This window comes from Macaca thibetana, chromosome 7, assembly GCF_024542745.1.
Source record: "Macaca thibetana thibetana isolate TM-01 chromosome 7, ASM2454274v1, whole genome shotgun sequence".
Lineage (NCBI taxonomy): Eukaryota > Metazoa > Chordata > Mammalia > Primates > Cercopithecidae > Macaca > Macaca thibetana.
In genome coordinates, this window is record NC_065584.1 from 30736679 (window position 1) to 30758125 (window position 21447).

Here is a 21447-nt window from a genome sequence, read left to right on the forward strand (position 1 = left end):
CTGTAATCCCAGCTACTTGGGAGGCTGAGGCAGGAGAATCGCTTGAAACCAGGAGGTGGAGGTTACAGTGAGCTGAGATCCCACCATTGCACTCCAGCCTGGGGACAGAGCAAGACTCTGTCTCCAAAAAAAAAAAAAAAAAAAAAAAAAAATCCTAGTTTTGCCTGGCACTGTGATGCCTATAATTTTAGCACCTTAGGAGTGGTCAACTCTGGTCTCAAAGATCTCTGTCTCTATGAAAATATAAATAAAAATAACTAAAAAATAAATAAATAAAATTAGAAAAAATTCTTAGGTTTTCTCTTCAGGGCTTGGCAGAATGCCTGGGACATGGTGACATCCAGCAAATGTTTATTGAGTGAGTGAATACATAGATACTTGCCACATCCAGAATGTTTGGTGAAGCTATTGTCATTGACATATTGACTCAGAATGTATTGCTTTGCCATTATGATTGTCTACCAGCAGTTCCTGTCTTCTGTGTGGTTTGTGGGGAGCTGTTTTCATCCTAATCTTATTCTGGAAGCTCTCACCACTGGGGTCCAGGAAGTTCCAGTCTGATTAGTGATGGCTCCACCCCCAAGCTGCTGCAGAAACCTACCATAATCCAAGACTTTTGGGGGCCCGTTGGTCAAGCGTTGCTCACCACCCTTCCGTATGCAGATGGAGGCAGTTCAGACTGACCTTGGATGTCTGGGATGTTGCCTCCAAGGGCGTGTGCTCCAAAGGCTGCTCCTGCCATTTGACCCTGGTCTATCACAGTTCCCTGCAGACCATAAGCCATCTTTCTAGTAATAACTTTTCAAGATGCTCCTCCTCTCCATTCCAGTGCCCCTGTCTTGGTTCAGACTACTACATTTCTCTCCTGGTACACTCCTGTAATCTAACTGGTCTCTCTGCCTATAGGCTAGTTAACCACCTTGCAGGTTTTTTGGTTTTTTTTTGAGACAGAGTTTTGCTCTTGTTGCCCAGGCTGGAGTGTAATGGCACGATCTCGGCTCACTGCAAACTCCACCTCCCGGGTTCAAGCAATTCTCCTGCCTCAGCCTCCCAAGTAGCTGGGATTACAGGTGCGTGCCACCACGCCCGGCTAATTTTTGTATTTTTAGTAGAGATGGGGTTTCACCATATTAGTTAGACTGGTCTCGAACTCCTGAGCTCAGGTGATCCACCCACCTCAGCCTCCAAAAGTGCTAGGATTACAGGCGTGAGCCCCGCGCCTGGCCTGCAGTTTTAAAATATATCTGCAGAACTTCAACAGGTCTCTCTCCAAAAGGTGGAGGTTCATTCCTCTTTCCTTGAGTGGAGGCTGGACTTACCGACTCACTTCTAACAGATCGAATATGGCAGAAGTGACTCTATGTGATTAGGTCATATAGCACTGTGACTTCCCCCGTGTTCCCTCTTGGATCACTGGCTCCAATGTTGGCTGCCATGTTGCAAGCAGCCCCATGGAGAGGCCCAGGAGGTGAGGAACTGAGGCCTTCTGTGAATGGCAGATGAGTGGGCCATTTTGGGAAGTTGTTTGGAGGTACTAGCAGGGGAGCACAGCCACTCATATACCTTTGACCAAAGAACAGCCCTCTATCGGGGAAGGTCGTCCTCTTCGACCTAGTGCACAGCTTAGGGAAGGACATATGTGGAGCAGTGAGAGAGGAAGGGACACCTGCTGCCCCGTCCAGATCAGCTGAATCAACCCTGGCAATCAACGGGGTGACAGATATCACAGCCAGATTGAAGTGGGCCATTTTGCAAGCACGTCCTCTAGCCCAATCAAGCCTTTAGACAGCGTGTCTGCAACCTCGTAGGAAGCCCTGAATGACAACCAAGCTGCTGCCAGATTCCAAACTCTCAGAAACGGTGTGAAATAGTAAATATTCATTGTTTTAAGCTGCTACATTTTGAGATAATACGCTATGTAGCAATAGACAACTAATACAGCACTTTCCAAATTACCCTTCATACCACTGCCAAAGTAATATTTCTTTTTCTTTTTTTTTGAGACGGAGTCTCACTCTGTCACCCAAGCTGGAGTGCAGTGGCGCCATCTCGGCTCACTGCAACCTCAGCCTCCTGGGTTCAAGCGATTCTCCTTTCTCAGCCTCCTAAGTAGCTGGGATTACAGGCACGCACCACCATGCCTCGATAATTTTTTGTATTTTTAGTAGAGACAGGGTTTCTCCATGTTGGTCAGGCTGGTCTCGAACTCGTGACCTTAGGTGATCCGCCTGCCTTGGCCTCCCAAAGTGCTGGGATTACAGGCGTGAGCCACCACGCCCTGCCAAAGTAATCTTTCTAAAATAAAAATCTGTTAGCAAGGTGCCTGTGGTCCCAGCTACTTGGGAGGCTGAGGTGGGAGGATCAACTGAGCCCAGGAATTCTGGGTTACAGTGAGCTAGAGAGAGAGAGAGAAAGAAAAAAAAGAGAACCTGATCAAATAATTTTCCTTCTAGAATCCTTCTGTGGCTACCCATGACTTTCAAGATTAAGTCCTGACCCCTTTGCTTAGCACACGGGGCCCTCCCTATTCTAGTGGTCTCTTTGCCCAACATTCAAGCTTCATTTCCAACAATCCTCCTGTACTCCTCCACGTAGAATGACTGGTGCTTTTATGACCAGGCCATGCGCTCTTTGGGTGCTCATCCATATTGTTCTCTCTGCCTGGATTGCCCAATGTTTTCCTCTTGCTTTAACTAACTAACCAACCAAACAATTAACTAACAAGAACAGCAAACAGCCCTGCCAACTCTTGGGTCTGTGGCAGGTGGACTCTAGTGGTCCCTGTTGATCCACATCTCCTGGTGCTCAAATCTGGTGCAGTGTGGGTAGGACCAGTGACTTGCTTCTAAACAAGACAATAGGGCAAAGGAGGTGGGGGGTGGTAAGGGCACCCAGAGATGAATTCCTGCTCAGAAACCCTTTGTGACTTGTGCCAGGGGCAGCTGAGAGAGGCTGATGTGTTGACATGCTGACACTTCACCCTGTAATGGCGATCAAGCTGGTTGGTTCCTGTCTGTGCATCTTATTTCCACAATCCAAGCTCCATGGCAATATCAATTAATTTAATTTTTTTTTTTTTTTTTTTGAGACAGGGTCTCATTCTGTCACCCAGGCTGGAGTGCAAGTAGCATGATCATAGCTCACTGCCGCTTTGACCTCTTGAGCTCAAGCCATCCTCCCACCCTCAGCCTCCCAAGTAGAGTAGCTGGGACTGCAGGTGCACACCATCAGGCTAATTTTGGTATTTTTTGTAGAGATGAGTCTCACTATGTTTCCCAGGCTGGTCTCAAACATCTGGGCTCAAGTGATCTCCTGCCTTGGATTCCCAAAGCACTGGTATTACAGGCATGAGCCACCGTGCCCAGCTGATATGTATTTATTTTATTCCGTCCCCCTTTGCCAGGTGCGTCCCATCCTCTCTTCCTCAGCAGTGCCCCATGCCCAAGTTGTGCTCACTCAATTAACACTTGCTTTCTAGACTTGCAGATTGAGGGCTGAATGAGGAGGAGGGCTGGGAGGTTTGCTGACTCAGGAAGGAGAGCCCTCATCTCTGGTTCCTCTACCTGTCACATGGGGTCTGGCTCCCCCATTCTTTTAGGTCAGGTCACCTAGAAGCAGAATTTGAATTGGGGCTGACTTTTCAAGGGTGGGCTCTCGGGTGAAGCTTGTAAGGAAAAGGTAGAGAGGATGCTTGGCAAATGTGTGGGTTCGCAGCCTCAGCCCAATCCCATGGGGAGCTCTGGAGCAGAGTAGATCCATAGACCACCAGAGTCCACCTGCCACAGACCCAAGAGTTGGCAGGGCTGTTTGCTGTTCTTGTTAGTTAATTGTTTGGCTGGTTAGTTAAAGCAAGAGGAAAACATTGGGCAATCCAGGCAGAGAGAACAATATGGACGAGCACCCAAAGAGAGCATGGCCTGTTTATAAAAGCACCAGTCATTCTACGTGGAGGAGTACAGGAGGATTGTTGGAAATGAAGCTTGATTTGTCACAGCTTGAGACAAGACAGGCATTTTGTACCCTAGTATCATTCAATCATTGCCTTTGTCTAGAAACACCCAGAATTCCTGGCCAGGTAGCCGGGGGCCCTGGCAGTTCTCAGCAGAAGCACTCAGCTGTGAGCAGTCCCCGCTCACAGCAGCTGCAGAGGGGTGCACCAGCCTGCAAAGTGGGCCTGGATCACTATGTCCAGCAACGTGGATGTGTAACTCCTAACCTGAAGCTGTCCTTCTGGGTCCACTGGCCTCCAAAGTTTAAGGCTGCCAAGAATCTCAGAGACTGGAGGTTGGGAGCCTGGAAACAAGACTCCAGTCTGCCCACAGGAACTGTTTATGAAGGAAGGGTCAAATAATTTTGGTCCCCCCCAAATTGATATCTACCTGAAACCCCAGAATGTGACCTTTGGAAACAGGGTCTTTGCAGATGTAATTAGTTAAGAATCTCAAGGAAAACGCATCTTAGACTTCGGGACAGCTCTAAATCCAATGAGGAAAGTCTTTAGAAGAACAGGAGAGAGACAGGCAAGAAGGCCATGTGACGCCAGAGGCAGAGACAGGTGGGCAGGGCCAGAACTCCTGCAACCACCAGACGCCGGGAGAGGCAAGGAAGGATTTTCCTGGGACCCTCAGAGCGGCATGGCCCTGCCGGCACCTAGATTTCAGACTTCCGGCCTCCTGAACTGTGAGAGAAGAAACATCTGTTTTTTTTTTTTTTTTTTTGAGAAGGAGTCTCGCTCTGTCGCCCGGGCTGGAGTGCAGTGGCCGGATCTCAGCTCACTGCAAGCTCCGCCTCCCGGGTTCACGCCATTCTCCTGCCTCAGCCTCCCGAGTAGCTGGGACTACAGGCGCCCGCCACCTCGCCCGGCTAGTTTTTTGTATTTTTTAGTAGAGATGGGGTTTCACCGTGTTAGCCAGGATGGTCTTGATCTCCTGACCTCGTGATCCGCCTGCCTCGGCCTCCCAAAGTGCTGGGATTACAGGCTTGAGCCACCGCGCCCGGCCAACATCTGTTGTTTTAAGCCACCCCGTTTGTGGTAGTTGGTTGTAGTATCCTCAGGAAATGAATACAGGCCCCAAGACCTGACACAGTGGAAGATGCGCCACATCAGGCACTGGGGGCTCTTCTGGGCCTTGCCCTGCCACTAACTTCCTGTGTGACCTGGGTCAAGTCATTTCCCCTCTCTGAGCCTCAGTTTTCTTATTTGTAACAAGAGGGGAGTAGACAAAATGTGGCAGGGCTGGAGACTCGCTGAATTCCCAGGCTGGGAAGCTTTAAAGAAACATAGGAATGATTTCCAGGCACCCTCCACAAATCTCTGCACCGGGGGCGTGGCCCTAGACCCTGATGCTTAGTCTTGTGGTCCCAGGTGACTTGGACACAGCCAGGCAGGCATCCCCACCTGAGGCCCCATTTGGGCATCCCTAGAAGAACCAGTTTCTAAGGACCCCTCTAGCTCTAGATCTCTGAGAAAGAAAGGATCTCATGAGTAGCAGTACACATGAGAAAGGGTAGCTGGCTGCAAGATCTACTGTTAAAATAAAGGAAGCTAGTGCAGATGCTCATGTGGTGTGTTCGCACCTGCATGAGGACGGGGTAGATCCGCAAAGTGCCTGTGTCTGCAGGAACAGCTTTGCAGGGAGGGCAGGAGTGGCTGTTTCTGCGGAAGGATCCTGGGCTGGGTGGGCTGCACGCTTCTTTCCTATTGTCTGTTCCTGTAGGTTCCCCCACCTCCCCCACCCCCCCGACCCAGACGGAGTCTTGCTCTGTTGCCCAGGCTGGAGTGGAGTGGCATGATCTTGGCTTACTGAAACCTCCACCTCCTGGGTTCAAGCGATTCTCCTGCCTCAGCCTCCTGAGAAGCTGCGATTACAGGCATGTGCCACCATGCCTGGCTAATTTTGTTTTGTGTTTTTAGTAGAGATGGGGTTTCACCCTGTTGGCCAGGCTGGTCTCGAACTCCTGACCTCGGGACACGCCCACCTTCGGCCTGCCAAAATGCTGGGATTACAGGTGTGAGCCGGCCTGTTCCTTTAGGTTTTGAATTTTTTTTTTTAACTTTTTGTATGCATGACTTAAAAAAAAACCCCAACAATATATTTTAAAACAAAAAGCAAAAAGCCCTGGTGCTTAGAAATAAAAATGGAAGCCGGGCACAGTGGCTCATGCCTGTAATCCCAGCACTTTGGGAGGCTGAGATGGGTGGATCACGAGGTCAGGAGATCGAGACCATCCTGGCTAACACGGTGAAACTCCATCTCTACTAAAAATACAAAAAATTAGCTGGGCGTGGTGGCATGTGCCTGTAGTCCCAGCTACTTGGGAGGCTGAGGCAGGAGAATGGTGTGAACCCGGGAGGCAAAGCTTGCAGTGAGCCGAGATTGTGCCACTGCACTCCAGCCTGGGTGACAGAGCGAGACTCCGTCTCAAAAAAAAAAAAAAAAAAAAAAAAAAAAAAAAAAAAATTAATTAAAGAAGAAAAAGAAGAAAAAAGAAAAAAAGAAATAAAAATGGAAAAAGGAAAGAGGAGTTTATTTACTCCTCCCTTTCCCTATCTGCTGTTCACGCCCCCGTCAGCCCTGGTGCTGGATCTATTTGTTCCGCCTCTGCCACTGCAGTGTCCTGCGCCCAGCAGGGCAGGTGCTGCTGAGAAGTGTGGACAGGGCACGGAGCCCAAGAAGCCTCAAAACCAGCAGGGGCCCGGGCACGATGGCTCACACCTGTAATCCCAGCACTTCGGGAGGCCAAGGCAGGCAGATCACGAGGTCAGGAGTTCAAGACCAGCTTGACCAACATGGTGAAATCCTGTCTCTACTAAAAATACAAAAATTAGCCGGGCGTGGCGGTGCGCACCTGTAATCCCAGCTGCTTGGGAGGCTGAGGCAGGAGAATCGTTTGAACCTGGGAGGCAGAGATTGCAGTGAGCCGAGATCACACCACTGCACTCCAGCCTGGGTGACAGAGTGAGACTCTGTCAAAAAAAAAAAAACAAAACAAAAAAAACCCAGCAGGGGAGGATTCCACACACAAAGACAAGGGGCTGAAAAATAACCGCAAGAGGAACAAAGCAGGGATAAGCTTGAGGAGGTTTATGCTTAATTTAATAGCACAAAGCCTTGTACTCAATTGTTATTATTTTTAAAAATTAGGTAAATTGCCAAATAAGTGGTGCAGACAGAAAGTCCCATGGGTTCCAGGGGAGGAGATGGGGCTGGGAACTGAGTGGAAGGAAGGACTTGTGGAGAAAGACAGTTCTGAGCTGGCTGCAAAGATGGAGAGCTGCCCAGGGCCAGAGGGTACTGCTGGGGTCAGGGCAATGGGGCCTTTTGCATCATCTGAATCCCTGCACATTGTCATGTAATACGTTGACATGAAGGTTGCTGAGACCAAAAGGAAAAGACATCTGGAGAAGAGCTTCTTCAGCTCTGTGTGGTCAAGGGCAAACTGCTTTCTTTTTAATGTCTAATCAATTATGGACTGCTTCTTTTGTAAAACAGAATATGAAAGAATTGCTGGAAAAATGAAAGGAAAAAGAGACCCACAAAATATAAACTCAAGTTGTTAAATACGAGATTAAACTGACATAAAACTGCTTTGTCAAATTGCTAGAAAAGTACAGCATCTAAATACTTCCTGTCAATTCCTGAACTTATCCTGGACCTGGAGCAAGCAGTTTGCTGAAGGGTGGTGGACTACACTTTGAGTAGCCCTGCATGGGAGAGAACCTTGGAGATCAAGATGATGAAACATTGAGAGGAGGTGGCCAAAGGGTGGGCTTTGAAAACATTGCTTCCCAGCCCCATCTCTCCCCTGACCTGTGCGCCTGGATATATGACTGCATCTTCTTTTTTTTTTTTTTTGGGATGAAGTCTTGCTCTTGTCACCCAGGCTGGAGTGCAATGGTGTGATCTCGGCTCACTGCAACCTCCACCTCCTCGGTTCAAGCGATTCTCCTGCCTCAGCCTCCCAAGTAGCTGGGATTACAGGCACACGCCACCATGGCTGGCTAATTTTTGTATTTTTAGTAGAGATGGGGTTTTACCATGTTGGCCAGGCTGGTCTCGAGCTCCTGACCTCAGGTGCTCTCCCTGCCTCGGCCTCCCAAAGTGCTGGGATTGCAAGTGTGAACCACCATGCCCGGCTGATGACTGCACTTCTAAAATGCCCATGGATATATGACTGCACTGCTAGGAGAGGGTTCCGGGGGGCAGGCAGGCCAAGCTGGGATACGAGGTGCGTTGGCATATTAATAATTCAGAATGCCTTCACACTGGTGTTATTTAAGTATTTGCTTAACACTTGTTTGGAGGAGAAGCTGAGCCCTGCAGGAGGAGCACAGGGTAAAGGAGGGAAGGCTGGCAGCAGCCTCAGTTTCTCCACTACTCACCTCAGCAATTTGGCTGTGCCCTTACTTGCTGACGCCTCCTCACAAGCAAACACCCTGCTAAGGACTAGACACTCCTCAGCCATTGAGCTGCAAGATGATGACTATATCCTCCTTAGAAGGGCTTCAGTGAGCTCTTGTATCAAGCGTGTACTTTGGCGAGGTCTCTCTCCACCCCCACGTAGCTTATCAGAATGGGTGTCCTCCTGGGGAAGTGCTGGAGGACACAACTTTCCAGTCCTATTGCGGGACCGATGACGCTGAACCTCCTTCTGGGTTAGTGCTCTAGTCAGCTGCACCTCAGGCCTCCCGAAATGGGCTCCATTAGGGAGCAGTTTATTAGCTTCCTCTGCTGCTGTGGTGGGGATGATGAGGATGACGATGATGGCAATGATGACCGCCCTCTGCTGACTGAGCCAGGCACTGTGCTCAGCACTTTCCATGCACTGTCTCATCCGATTTTCACAATGATGATCATGATGCGGCGGGGAAAGTGTGAGTATTGCTCCCATTTCACAGATAAGCAAACTGTGGCTCAAAGTTTTAAGCAACCTGCCCAGGTCACACAGGTCGTTGGTGGCGGAGGTAGTGAAACCCAATTGTATCTGACTCAAAGCTCACGTTCTGATTTAGGGCATGGAGGCCTCAAGTGAGTGAGGAGGGAGGAGAGCCCAGAGCAGGATTTCAGTGAGTTTCTCTGAAAGGAGCTGGGGCCCACGGGAGGGGAGGAGAAGCCAGGCTGCAGGGCAGCTGGTGCAGCTCCTTCTGGTCTATTTTGGGAAGAGGGTGGAACTGAGAGAGGTCATGTCTTCCTCATTTCCTTGGAAGAGGAAGGAGGCAGCCTCTCCCCTCTGCAGTTTGCAGTTCAGCTCTAGGCTCCAGCTGGCAGCGTCGGACCCTTGGAGGTTCTGAGTGCTTGGTACTGGCTCCCACCAGGCGGTTTTACAACCAGTCCTTCCCACTGGGGTTGTGACAGGACAGGTTAAGTACTAGCTGATGATTTAGCTCTAGGACACTCTTCAGCCATCGAGCAGCAAGGTGATGAATACAGATGTTAAATTGGGGCTTCTACATTATTTTTTGAGGTGAAAGACGGACTGAAGTGGGAGATAATTTCTGGCAAGACTACCCCCACCCGTTGCCCCTTTTCTCACCAAATCCAAGGATCAGGGAGGAAGCAGCCATCTGAAGCAGGAAACTCACTTCTGGGCTGGCATAGGGTGGCCAACTCTGCCTGGAACTTCTCCTGCACCCCAGCCCCACCTTCTCAAGCCAGGCTTAATGCTTGCAAAGAGGGACACTGGAAGCTCCAGTTACATTTATTTACTTTTTAGATGGGGTCTCACTCTGTTGCTCAGGCAACGTCTCGGCTCACTGCAACCTCCACCTCTTGGGTTCAAGCAATTCTCCCCGCCTCAGCCTCCCGAGTAACTGGGATTACAGGTGCCCACCACCAAGCCCAGCTAATTTTTGTATTTTTAGTAGAGACGGGGTTTTGCCTTGTTGGCCAGGCTGGTCTCAAACTTCTGACCTCAGGTGATCCACCCGCCTCGGTATCCCAAAGTGCTGGAATTACAGGCGTGAGCCACCGCGCCCGGCCTCCAGTTACATTTAGATAACTGAGTAGAGGGCCCTGCACCCTGCTTTCTGGCTGCAGCTCTGGGAGGGCAGCCAGTCTTAGAGCATTTCCCTGTGCTGCTGCAGGCTGTGCCTCATGGGGTCCTGGGCAGTGCTTGGGCAGCCCCACTTTAAGCTTAAAAAAAAAAAAAAGTTGCTACTGCTGGCCACGTGAAAGGGCAGGCTGAGGCTGGGGGTCAGCCATTTGGTGACATGGCCAGGTGTTTAGACGCTAAAGGCTGGTACCTGCCATTTGGTTTTCACTGCCTTCTCTCCCACCCCCACACTTCACACACGCAGGTGCCTGTGGTACCTGGCAATTCAGGACTTAGCAGTTTATAGAGAGGGAGGAAGGACCAGTTCTTGCCCTCCTGAGAAACCTGTTCTATGGGGGAGGGATGGGCCAGGCACAGTTGCTCACGCTTGTAATCCCAGCACTTTGGGAGGCCGAGATGGGCAGATCACTTGAGGTCAGGAGTTTGAGACCAGGCTGGCCAACACAGTGAAACCCCGTCTCTACTAAAAATACAAAAATCAGCCAGGCATGGTGGCACATGCATGTAATCCCAGCTACTCGGGAGGTTGAGGTGGGAGAATTGCTTGATCCCGGGAGGCAGAGCTTGCAGTGAGCTGAGATCATGCCACTGCACTGCAGCCTGGGTGACAGAGCGAGACTCCATCTAAAATAATAATAATAATAATAATAATAATAATAATAATAAAATAATGGCTGGGCGTAGTGACTCACGCCTGTAATCCCAGCACTTTGGGAGGCCAAGGTGGGCAGATCACGAGGTCAGGAGATCGAGACCATCCTGGCTAACACGGTGAAACCCTGTCTCTACTAAAAAAAAAAAAAAAAAAAAAAAAAAAAATTCGCCAGGCGTGGTGGTGGGCACCTGTAATCCCAACTACTCAGGAGGCTGAGGCAGGAGGATGGTGTGAACTCGGGAGGCGAAGCTTGCAGTGAGCCGAGATGGCGCCACTGCAGCCTGGGCGACAGAGCAAGACTCAGTCTCAAAAAAAAAAAAAGAATAATAATAATAATAATAAAGGAGAACGATGGGTCTGTTTCCTTTGGCTCCCCTGGCGAGGAGATTCCTGGCTCTAGGTCTGACAGCCAACCAATACAGCACTGTTAATGTATTGAAATACTTTCATTCTAGTCGGCAAACAGCCATCCCTAAGCCCCCTGAATACTCCTTCATCGTCCTAGCCTGCTTTCCTTGGGACCCCAAGACTTCTTCTGAATCCAGCAAGCAAAAGAGCATCTCTCTCAGCGGGTCTCTGGGATCCTAATGCAGTTGCAATGTCCATTCTGATTGCTGGGGCTGGGTTGCTGTGCAGGTTGTTAAAATTTGTGAATATCACGTCTGGCCGGACCCATTGCTTCAGTGTTGAGGAAAGACCATTTTGGGGGCAATTAGGGGCTCTGGGTTTGAGTCCTATCACCAACAGGCGGTGTACCCTTGGACACATTGTCCTCTGTGGGTCTCAGTTTCTTTACCTGTAGAATGAGGGTGCTGGGCCAGGTGAGCTCTGAAGGTTTTGACAGAATCCTGTGATTCCATCCTCATCCTCAAAACAGATGTGTACATCTATGTGTGTACATGAGTGTACATGTGTATATTCCCATGTTCCCTTGCTACTGAGCTTCGTTTCCAAGTGCAACAAAACCTGCTACCTCCTACACCTTCAGGCTGGCCCAGGGCAAATGCCTGATAGTCTCTGAGCCATGGTGCCTGCAGCCTGTGCTCCCATCCCTTCTGTGTCCCTTCCCCCTTCAACCCTGGACTATTCACAACTGCATAGACTCAGACCCTCTGTCTACCTAGCCAGAGTCCTTTTCGAGCCAGCTCTTCCCGCTGAGCTGTGCAGAGCTGTGCAGAACTGCTTCTAACTCTGAACTGCTCCTGGCTCCTCCTTGTCTACCTTCCTCTTCCCAACCCCAGTCCCATGTTCAGCCCTGGCAGACCCCAGCTTGGGAGACTCCCAGTGAGCACAGGTGCTAGATGTTCCCAAAGTCCAAGCGTAGATGAGGATGGGGCCGGAGTGGGCATGAGCAACATGGTGGAGCTGGCATCTGTCGCAGCTAGCGGGGGAGAGGTCTGAGGGGAAGGAGGCAGCTCCTCCCCCAGCACTGGAGATTGGGTAGGATCTTCTAGGGTGCTGGCAGAGAGGAAACTCCTGGCTCCTCCCCTGTTCCCTGAGTGCAGGGCAAGCTCAGTCCTCCTGCCCTCACCTTCCCGTCAGGAGTCCCAAGTCCTGCGGGCTTAGAGGTGATGTGCTGTCTTCCAGGGAGAGGTGGCATGATCATATCCGTGCTCTAACGGGGTAGTAGCTCTGTGACTTGCACCCGGAAAGGGAACCCCCAAAGATGAATTTCTTGAACATGAGAGCTCCCCCTCACTCAAAGGCCACACACATGTGGTCTGTGGATTAGCCACGTTACCTGGAATGCTATAAAAGGCAGATTCCTGTGCCCCTAGAATGAGAAAGGAAGGGCATATGTCTGCACTTTTTTTTTTTTTTTTTTTTTTTTTTGAGACGGAGTCTCGCTCTGTGGCCCAGGCTGGAGTGCGGTGGCCGGATCTCAGCTCACTGCAAGCTCCGCCTCCCAGGTTCACGCCATTCTCCTGCCTCAGCCTCCCGAGTAGCTGGGACTACAGGCGCCCGCCACCTCGCCCGGCTAGTTTTTTGTATTTTTTTTAGTAGAGACGGGGTTTTACTGTGTTAGCCAGGATGGTCTCGATCTCCTGACCTCGTGATCCACCCGTTTCGGCCTCCCAAAGTGCTGGGATTACAGGCTTGAGCCACCGCGCCCGGCCCCATGTCTGCACTTTTAACATGCCCTCCTTTCCTCGAAATTCTTATGCACATAAACTTTAGTGTACATAAATTTGTGAATATCACCTCTAGGAGACCCACTGCCTCAGTGTTGAGGAAAGACATTTTGGGGGAAATTAGGGGTTCTGGGTTTGAGTCCTATCACCAACAGGTGGTGTAAGCTTGGATGCATTGTCCTCTATGGGTCTCAGTTTATGCATGTAAGTTTTAGTGTGCATAGGAATTTCAGGGAAAGGAGGTTGTGTTAAAGTTAACACATCAACCTGTGTTGTAATGAGCTTTCCAATCTTCTTCCTAGGGACATCCAGATAGAAGTATCTTTCTTTGCAGCTATAATTTGGAATTCTTTAGAATTCTGTTAGAGCCTTCAGGATCTGTTACTTCCTGCTTCTCTCGGCTTGGAGTGGATCCCAGATGCTCGACAGTGCTGCCTTCAGGCTCTGGGCCCTTTCCCTTCGTGGTGCTGGTCCTCCAGGGCCAGCTGATTGTGGCTCCCTGATCGAGACGGAGATTCACAATGGCGATGCATGATGTCGTCTGCTGCAATCCCAGAGCACTTGGTGGCTCATCATCATAGCCTGGCTTCATTTCCGTGTTCTGTTGAAATTGCCTATCGGTTGTTCTTCCACAGATAACTGTGCGTGTCTTTAAGGAAGGTTTCCTAATCCTGGGTCTATGAAGGTCTGTAGATTGGCTGGAGAGGGCCAGCAAACCTTCTGAAATGGATACGGAACTGAGTGTGTGTATGTGTATGTGTATATGTGCGTGTGTGTGTGTGTGTGTGTTACATTTTTCTGGGGTAAGTTCATAGCTTTCATCAGATTCTCAAAAGTGTCTGTGACCTAAAATATATTAAGAACCCCTTTAAGGGCAGGGACTTTATCTTAGCTATCTCTTTGTTTCCCATGGTACCACCAACCATGGTGCTTTGCATAAAACACATGTAAACATGATGTTCACTGAAATTTCTTGTTTCTGTTGAAGGGTTATGGTCTCTACCCTCTGGAAACACTAGCATGGAAGGTGCCTTCTCAATGGAAAGACAAAAAGAGCATTTTCTCTTTTAAAAAAATCCCTGTCATCCTGGAGAGTCCACACATCACGCCTGGGCTCAGTAGTGGCATGTCCTCTCTCCCCGGGATGGGTGCGGAGGTGGAGTGGGTGAACAAGAAAGACACCATCCCCCATCCCTAGGCAGGTCTGAAATTGAATTCACCCCCAGGAGCAAAGAGAAATTTGCCGACCTAATAGCTTTCATTCTGTGTGAGCTTTTCCTGCTGCATGGGAAGGGGGACCTCTCTTGTTCTTAAAGGAGACAATGAATGAAGGTTTGTGCTCTGCAGTGTTTGTAGGTTGGGTAGACCTGGAGGGGAGTCAAGGTTCTTTTAGATTCTTTCAACAAAGGCAGGCAATTGGAATGGGGCCCTACTGAGTCAGCGCACCTGTCATCTGTGTCTGCGGTGGCTGGACCAGCTGCTTAGGGAAAAACACGGGCCCAGCGCTCTTCTGAGGACACGTTTCCAGGTCCCTTCTAGCCTGAAAATACCCGAGTCTGAGAAACGAGCCTGGGATTGCCAATGGCAGTGAAAATGTGTTAGGCATGGGCAGAGTCTCTGCCGTGGAAGGGGTGGTATCCATTGGCTGAGCAGTTCCTATGAACCAGGGGTGCCCGCCCCCTCCTCATCCTTACAGAAGCCTATGTTCTCAGTCACCCTGGAGGAGGCTGTGAGTTCCTCCTTTACAGGTGAGAAAGCTGCCCCGTGTTGCCCGGGGTCCTGAGGCCAGGGAGCGAGCTCCACACTGCTCTGCGCCGCTGCCACCCAGCCCAGAGGGCTCTGGGAGCCTGGCAGCAGAAGCCTTGGGCATTTGGGTTGTTGCCCCGTCACTTAACTGTTGGCCTCTACTGACACTTCAGGTCTCAGTTTTCCTGTCTGTGAAAATGGGAGGATACGTGGAAGGATGGCAACGACAGAGCAGCAGCCTCGGCAAACATCTGGAAACCAGGAGGGGCTGTGGACGTGCCCGGGGCCCAGGAGCCTGAGCTGGGAGTGGGAAGGAGAAGGCAGAGGCGGGGCTGGGGGTGAGGCCTGCCCAGGCGCAGTGTGGAAGTGCGGGCTTCATCCACCCTTCCTGTCTCCTGCAGCCGGTCCCTTCGGTCTCCTCCCTGCCCTGCCTTGCCCTCTGGGCTTCCCTCTGGGCAGGCTGTTCACAAACCTCTGACGAGTGTGAGGAATGAAATTCTGACCTGAGCCCACCCTCTCCTGGCCTCCCGGGAACATGTGCATTTGAATGGAAGGGATTCACAGCCTGGATCCTAGGAGGTGCAAAGGAAGGAGTCCTGCTGGTCCAGCCCTCAGCCTCAGGGAACCAGGGTGCGGGTGTTGAGTGTACCCTGCTGGGGGACTCTGGCTCCAGCCTGGCCGGACTCTGTCAGGGAGGGCAGATGGGGTGGCCTGGCTTCCGAAAGTCAGGCCAGTGTCTGGGCCGGGCCTCAGGCAGATCCCCTGGGCTGCATCTCCACTCTCCCTGCCTCCTACGCAGGATGGGGTTCCCTTCCCACCCTCTTCTATGGAGCCCATATCCTCTCCATCCCTGGTCTGGGACCCGGGGCCCGCTCCCCTCCTGCCAGCTTGTGTCCCGGCACTGCCTGACCCTGGCCCAACTGTGAGGGACAGGGGAGCCGCAGGAGCACCTCCACTGCCTCCACCTTCTTCTCTTGCCTGCATTATTGCTATGGCCTCTCAGTTGATTTTCCTGACTCTCCCTGGGATCCCTAAAGTTGGTTGTCAACACACCAGCCACAGTATTCTCTTAAAAAAAAATAGAGATGGGGTCTTGCTATGTTGGCTAGGTTGGTCTTGGCCCAAGTCGTCTTCTCACTTTGGCCTCCCAAAGTGCTAGAATTACAGGCATGAACCACTGTGTCTAAGCCCACAGTAGCCTTTAAAAAAAAAAAAAAAAAGACAGAGTTTTGCTCTGTCACCCAGGCTAGAGTGCAGTGGCATGATCTCAGCTCACTGCAACCTCCACCTCCCGGGTTCAAACAATTCTCCTGCCTCAGCCTCCCAAGTAGCTGGGATTCAGCTGCCCGCCACCACACCCAGCTAATTTTTGTATTTTTGTAGAGACGGGTTTTCACCATGTTGGCCAGGCTGGCCTCGAACTCCTGACCTCAAGTGACCCGCCCACCTTGGCCTCCCAAAGTGCTGGGATTATAGGTGTGAGCCACTGTGCCTGACCCACACTATCATTTTAAAAGGTCTGTGCCCTCACCCTGCAGAGCTGTCTCATTTAGACACCCACGTTCCCTGATGGCTCAAGACCCCACCTGACCTGGCCATGTTCCCTCTGAACTTGCTTGTACCATGCTTGCTCTCCTTCCCTTCATCTGCTCCGGCCACAAGGGACACACCAGAGGGCTCCTGCAGGGGGCCTTTGCTTAAGCTGTGCCCTCTACCTGGAAAGCGCTTCCCCCAGACATCACGTGGCTTCCCACGTGGCCTGCAAGCCTGCTAGCCTCCTGGTTCTATTTTTCCCCATAGTACTTCTAACATACTGTATGATTCACTTATTTCTTACCTTATTTGCCAGTCTTCTCTTGCTAGAATGCAAACTTCACATGAGAAACAGGTTTTGTCTTTTTTTATTCACTGATGTATCCCAAACACCCACACAGCACAGGACACATAGTGAGCCCTTAATAAGTATTTACTGAATGTCAGTGAAGTCATTTACACTTTAGTATAAATAAACATGCATTCTACCCCTTTACCCCAGATAATTTGCCTTCTGTTTTTTCCCTATTAATTTCTAGAAGGGGTTATTTCTCACATCACAGTGCACTTGGGAAAGGCATTTTGGGGCTGTGGGTTTTACAGTCTTGAAATAACACTTAATAGACTGAAGACCCACTGGGGTGCAAGGACTCAAGGAGAGAGAAGCCCAAAGAACTGCCGCATGCTCCTCAAAATCAGAGGGGGTGGGTGGCAGCCTCCTGGGTTTGACAGAGAGGGAAGGAAGGGATAGCATCTCACCCGTGTTTATTATGTGACCACAGCTGGCTGCTCCAAGGACAGGGAAGAAGAGAGAGGCATGGAGAAATAGACAAGCTACTCACAAGGTTGTAGTTGTATTCACAAGGTGTCTGGTTGCTGCCCGGATTTCCCTTCCTGCAGCTTCTATATATGGCAGGTGGGCCAGAGTTGCTGAGAAGCTAAGAAAACTCAAGCTGCAGGGACCCACACTGCAATGAGGCCCCTTCCGAGGCCCTGGGGGGATTTGATGCTTATGGTCTTGTCAGCTTTAAGAAAATGTGTTATTTGTAGTGATTCTTCCCCCTTATTCTAAACATCCACTTTTTATCCCTAACATTGTATTTGTGAGTTTGTGTTTTTTTTTGTTTTTTTTTTTTTGAGACAAAGTCTCACTCTTGTGCCCCAGGCTGGAGTGCGATGGTGTGATCTCAGCTCACTGCAACCTCCACCTCCCGGGTTCAAGCGATTCTCCTGCCTCGGCCCCCCAACCCCCGAATAGCTGGGATTACAGGCGCCTGCCACTATGCCTGGCTAATTTTTGTATTTTTAGTAGAGATGGGGTTTCACCATGTTGGCCAGGCTGGTCTCAAACTCCTGACCTCAGATGATCCACCCGCCTCTGCCTCCCAAAGTGCTGGGATTACAGGCGTGAGCCACTGCACCTGGCCATTTTTTTTTTTTAAAGAGGGCCCGTAAGTTTTATAAGCTCAGCTCCCACAGAACCTGGATGTCGCAGGGAGGTTGAAGGCTATGACCCAGGCTCCCCCAGGTGCAATCTGTGTCACTGAAGCCGGCTGCATTGCTGCTTTTCTGAGGGCACCTAACGAGAATTTGATTTCCCTGAGTCAGTGTGGGGTCCTATTTTCTTCTGTGCATCTCCACTGAGCCTTAGGGAGCCTTAGGAAAGGCTACAGAGATGGGGTACTTGTGAGGTTGGAGCACCCTCTGCTGGGAAAGCAGAGGTACAGCCGGGAGTGGCTGCACTGAACCAGGGTTATTAGATGCAGGTCAGAAAGCAGGAGGAGTTTGGACTTAGCTCATTGACAAGCCCCTCTTTTGGGGCATGGGCACATTGGAGCACACACACCCCATCTCTGAAGTTCAAACGCGAGTATGCTGCTGTGTACATGTGCTCCATTTCCATCCCACCTGAAGGAACACCAACAGGAGTAACTGCAAGTCAGTTCTGACACTAATCCCCCTAGGGTTGGCAGCAGACTTTAGTTTTAGGGCTCAGTCCTCCACAAAACTGCCTCTGTTTCAGTACCAGCTGCAAGTTGGGTACCTAGACCATCTGCACTTCTGACCAGCCAGGTACAAATTTGAGCATCCCCACTGCTTCCCCAGTTTTGATAATTTGCTGGAATGACTCAAAGCTCACTGAAAGCACGATACTGTGCTTACAAAATCACAGCTTTATTATAAAGAGACAGCTTAGGAACAGGCACAGGAAGTGTGACAGAGGGCAAGTTCTGAGAGGGAGCACAGTGCTTCCACGTTCGCTTCCCAAGGAATCAGGGATCGCCAGCCTCCGGCATCTCAATGTGTTCACCAACCAGGGAGTTCCACAGAGCCTCAGTGTGCAGAGTGTTTATTGGGGTTTCACTGCCTAGGCTTGATTGAGTGAACACTGACCACATGACTAAACTCAATCTCCAGCCCCTTCTCTCCTTCCTGGAAGTCTGTTGGCCGAAAGTCCCAACCTCTAATCCTGTGGTCTTTCTGGTGACCAGCCCCTGCCTAAAGTGATCTAGGGGTCCACCCTGAGCCACCTCTTTAGCATAACAAAGATTTCCATCTCTCAGGAAATTCCAAGGGTTTTTGAAGTTCTGTGCCAAGAACTGGGAAGAAGACCAATTATTTCTTTATCATCAAATAACACATCCACACAAGCACAAGAGTCATGTCTCAGGTGGCCTGGACCCCACAGCATTTAGCCAGCCACTCTGTTTCATTCACAGACTCCCTAGGGTGGTGGCAAAGCAAGCCAAAGCCCTCTGAGGGTTCCCTGGATGACCTTCCATAAAAGCAGCCCCCGGGCCCGGGGCGGCCTCGCCCCAGCTGCCCTTGGGTTCCCTCCCCTCCAGGACGCCTGCTTCCTGAAGAACAGTTCAAGGCCACTGGGCAGGAGCTCGTGTTTAGGGCACAGGCTGGCCTTGCCAATCATTGTGCTATTTTGTTATTATCCCAAGCCCCCCTTGGCAAGGCAGGCCTGGTCCCGAGGACACCACAGCTGCCACTACAGTCAGACACCAGAGGGTACAGTTTGTATCGTGAACCTGCAGGCCCGGGACCATGAGTGACACCCTGCACCATTACCACCACTGCCCTGGGAACTCCACTGAGCTTCAGCGCTGCAGCTACCACAGGGAATTCTCTGTGGCCCTTGGTTCTTCGGTGCCTGCTTCTGTGTTTGGAGTGGCTATCTGGGTAGGCATGATCCTATGTTCCAGCTGGGAGGGCAGCCCAAAAAAAAAAAAAATGCTGGATGTCTCTGTGTCTCCTGTTCTTTCAGGCCTATGATCCTGCACTGCCCACACCACACCCCCCAGTGCTGCTGGCCCTGGTCTTCCCACCCCACCCTCCAAGACCCTGGACAAATTCTTCTGTTTTTATGGCCTGAGATTGGAACACCCCCCATGGTATTTCCAACACCCATTAGTTGGGTGTTTCAAAGATAGCTGCTCAGGTTGGCCCCTCTTGTGCTCTGCTGTTCCTACAACTCCCCATACCTCTCCCTCTTAGGAGTGGAACACCACTGTAACATATGTTAGGCACATCCTTATATTAGGTACTTATTGTATGCCAGGCCTTGGGCTTCATGTTTCATGTGTGTGATTTCATTAAATCTTCACAGCCACGTTCTCCGATGGCCTTCAAGCCCCTACCTGACCTGGCCACATTCCCTTTGAACTCACTCCCACACGCTCTCCTTCTCTCCATCTGCTTCAGCCCCAGAGGACACACCCTATAGATGAGGTGGTACCATTATCATTTCTGTTTACAGATGAGCAAACTGAGATTCAGAGAGGATAAATGAATTGCTTAGAGTCACAGAGATGGTAATTGGTGAAGCCAAACAGAATTCAAACCCAGGAGTGTCAAATGCCAGAATTCATAGGCTTAATTTTTAACCCCTTCCCAGTTCTAACACACAGATATCCACACTCCTCTTCTCCCACCCGGCCGCCCCCAGCACAATTTCTGAGCCATGGGGCTGGTGAGGAGACTGCATCAACCTGCCCTTGAGAATTTGGCCACAACAGAGCACCATCTCAGCCTTTGCCCCCTTCCATTAGCCAGTCCAGCCTGGCAGAGGGGCGGGGAGGCATCGTGGCTAAGCCCTCAGGGAGCCACAGCTGTATTGCCAGGGCCTGGATCTTGGTGTTGCTACTTACTGGCTGGAGGATCTTGGGCAAGATGCTTAACTTCTCCACGCCCCCCGTTTCCCTGGCTGCAAAACGGGGATTCTACAGTGCTCACCATGCAGAATCACTGTGAGGAGGCGAGGAGTGAGTGCGTGAAGCCGCACTGAGTTGGGTATGGAAGAACAGCAAGCCCAGGTGCCATCTCCCTGGACTGCAGCCTGACCGCCTTCGGAGTTTGGGCCAGCGCATCTGAGCCATCTTTGACCTTGACGCACCTCCTGCTCCTGCAAGGCCCCTCTACCTCCGCCTCGCCCTCCATGGGAGCGCTGCAGCCGCTGCTGGGGTCCCCCTGCCTGCCAGCCTCCTGACCTGCCAAGCTGACGAAGCGCTTGTGCAGTCCTGCCCTCAAGGAGCAGAACCTCCTCTCCGCGGTCTGCCCAGCTCCAGGGCGGGCTGACTGGAGGAGGGAAATGAATATTCATGGTGCTCTTCCCAGGTGCCTGATTTTCTTCCTCACAACAAGGATGCAAGGTGGTCACAATAAGGACACGGAGCCTTGGAGAGGTCTGCCCAGGGGTTGGACTGCTGGGCCTTTCCAGGCTCAGATTCTAAGTCGGCGTTCCTCAGGGGTAGAACTTAGGAAGATCGGAGAAACTTATAAAGACCCCAATTTAGGAGACGGCAAAGCCCAATTCTCCCGATGACTTTTGGAGCTGACCTGACACCTAGCGGCCACAAGTGGGAATTACTCCACCTTTGGAGGCTCCCAGGGCCGCTGAGGCAGCTGGGCTTGGCCACCCATCCCTTGCTTACTTGAGCGTCAAGGGGTGGCCTGGAGGGTTGAGGTGGGGGATGGGGGAGATTTTAACTTCCCTGTAATCTCCATCATTTTGCCAAAGCCACCCAAACAAAAATAAGATTTGACAAGAACATCTTTTCCATTTTATGCAAAAGATGAGAACAAAATTATCTTGAAAAAATTTGTTTTCATTGATCCATAACCATTACAAATGTATAACTTGTCCATTACACATTTTGATACTTCATAGCCTCTCCTTCTTGCCCACACATAACCCTCAGGGTTCCACCTGGGCACCAACATTGATTGGACACTCAGTTACAGGCAGGGAACCTGGAGAATTTTACCGATTGTAACAGATTTAAAAGACATGATCCCATCTGGGCATGGTAGCTCATGCCT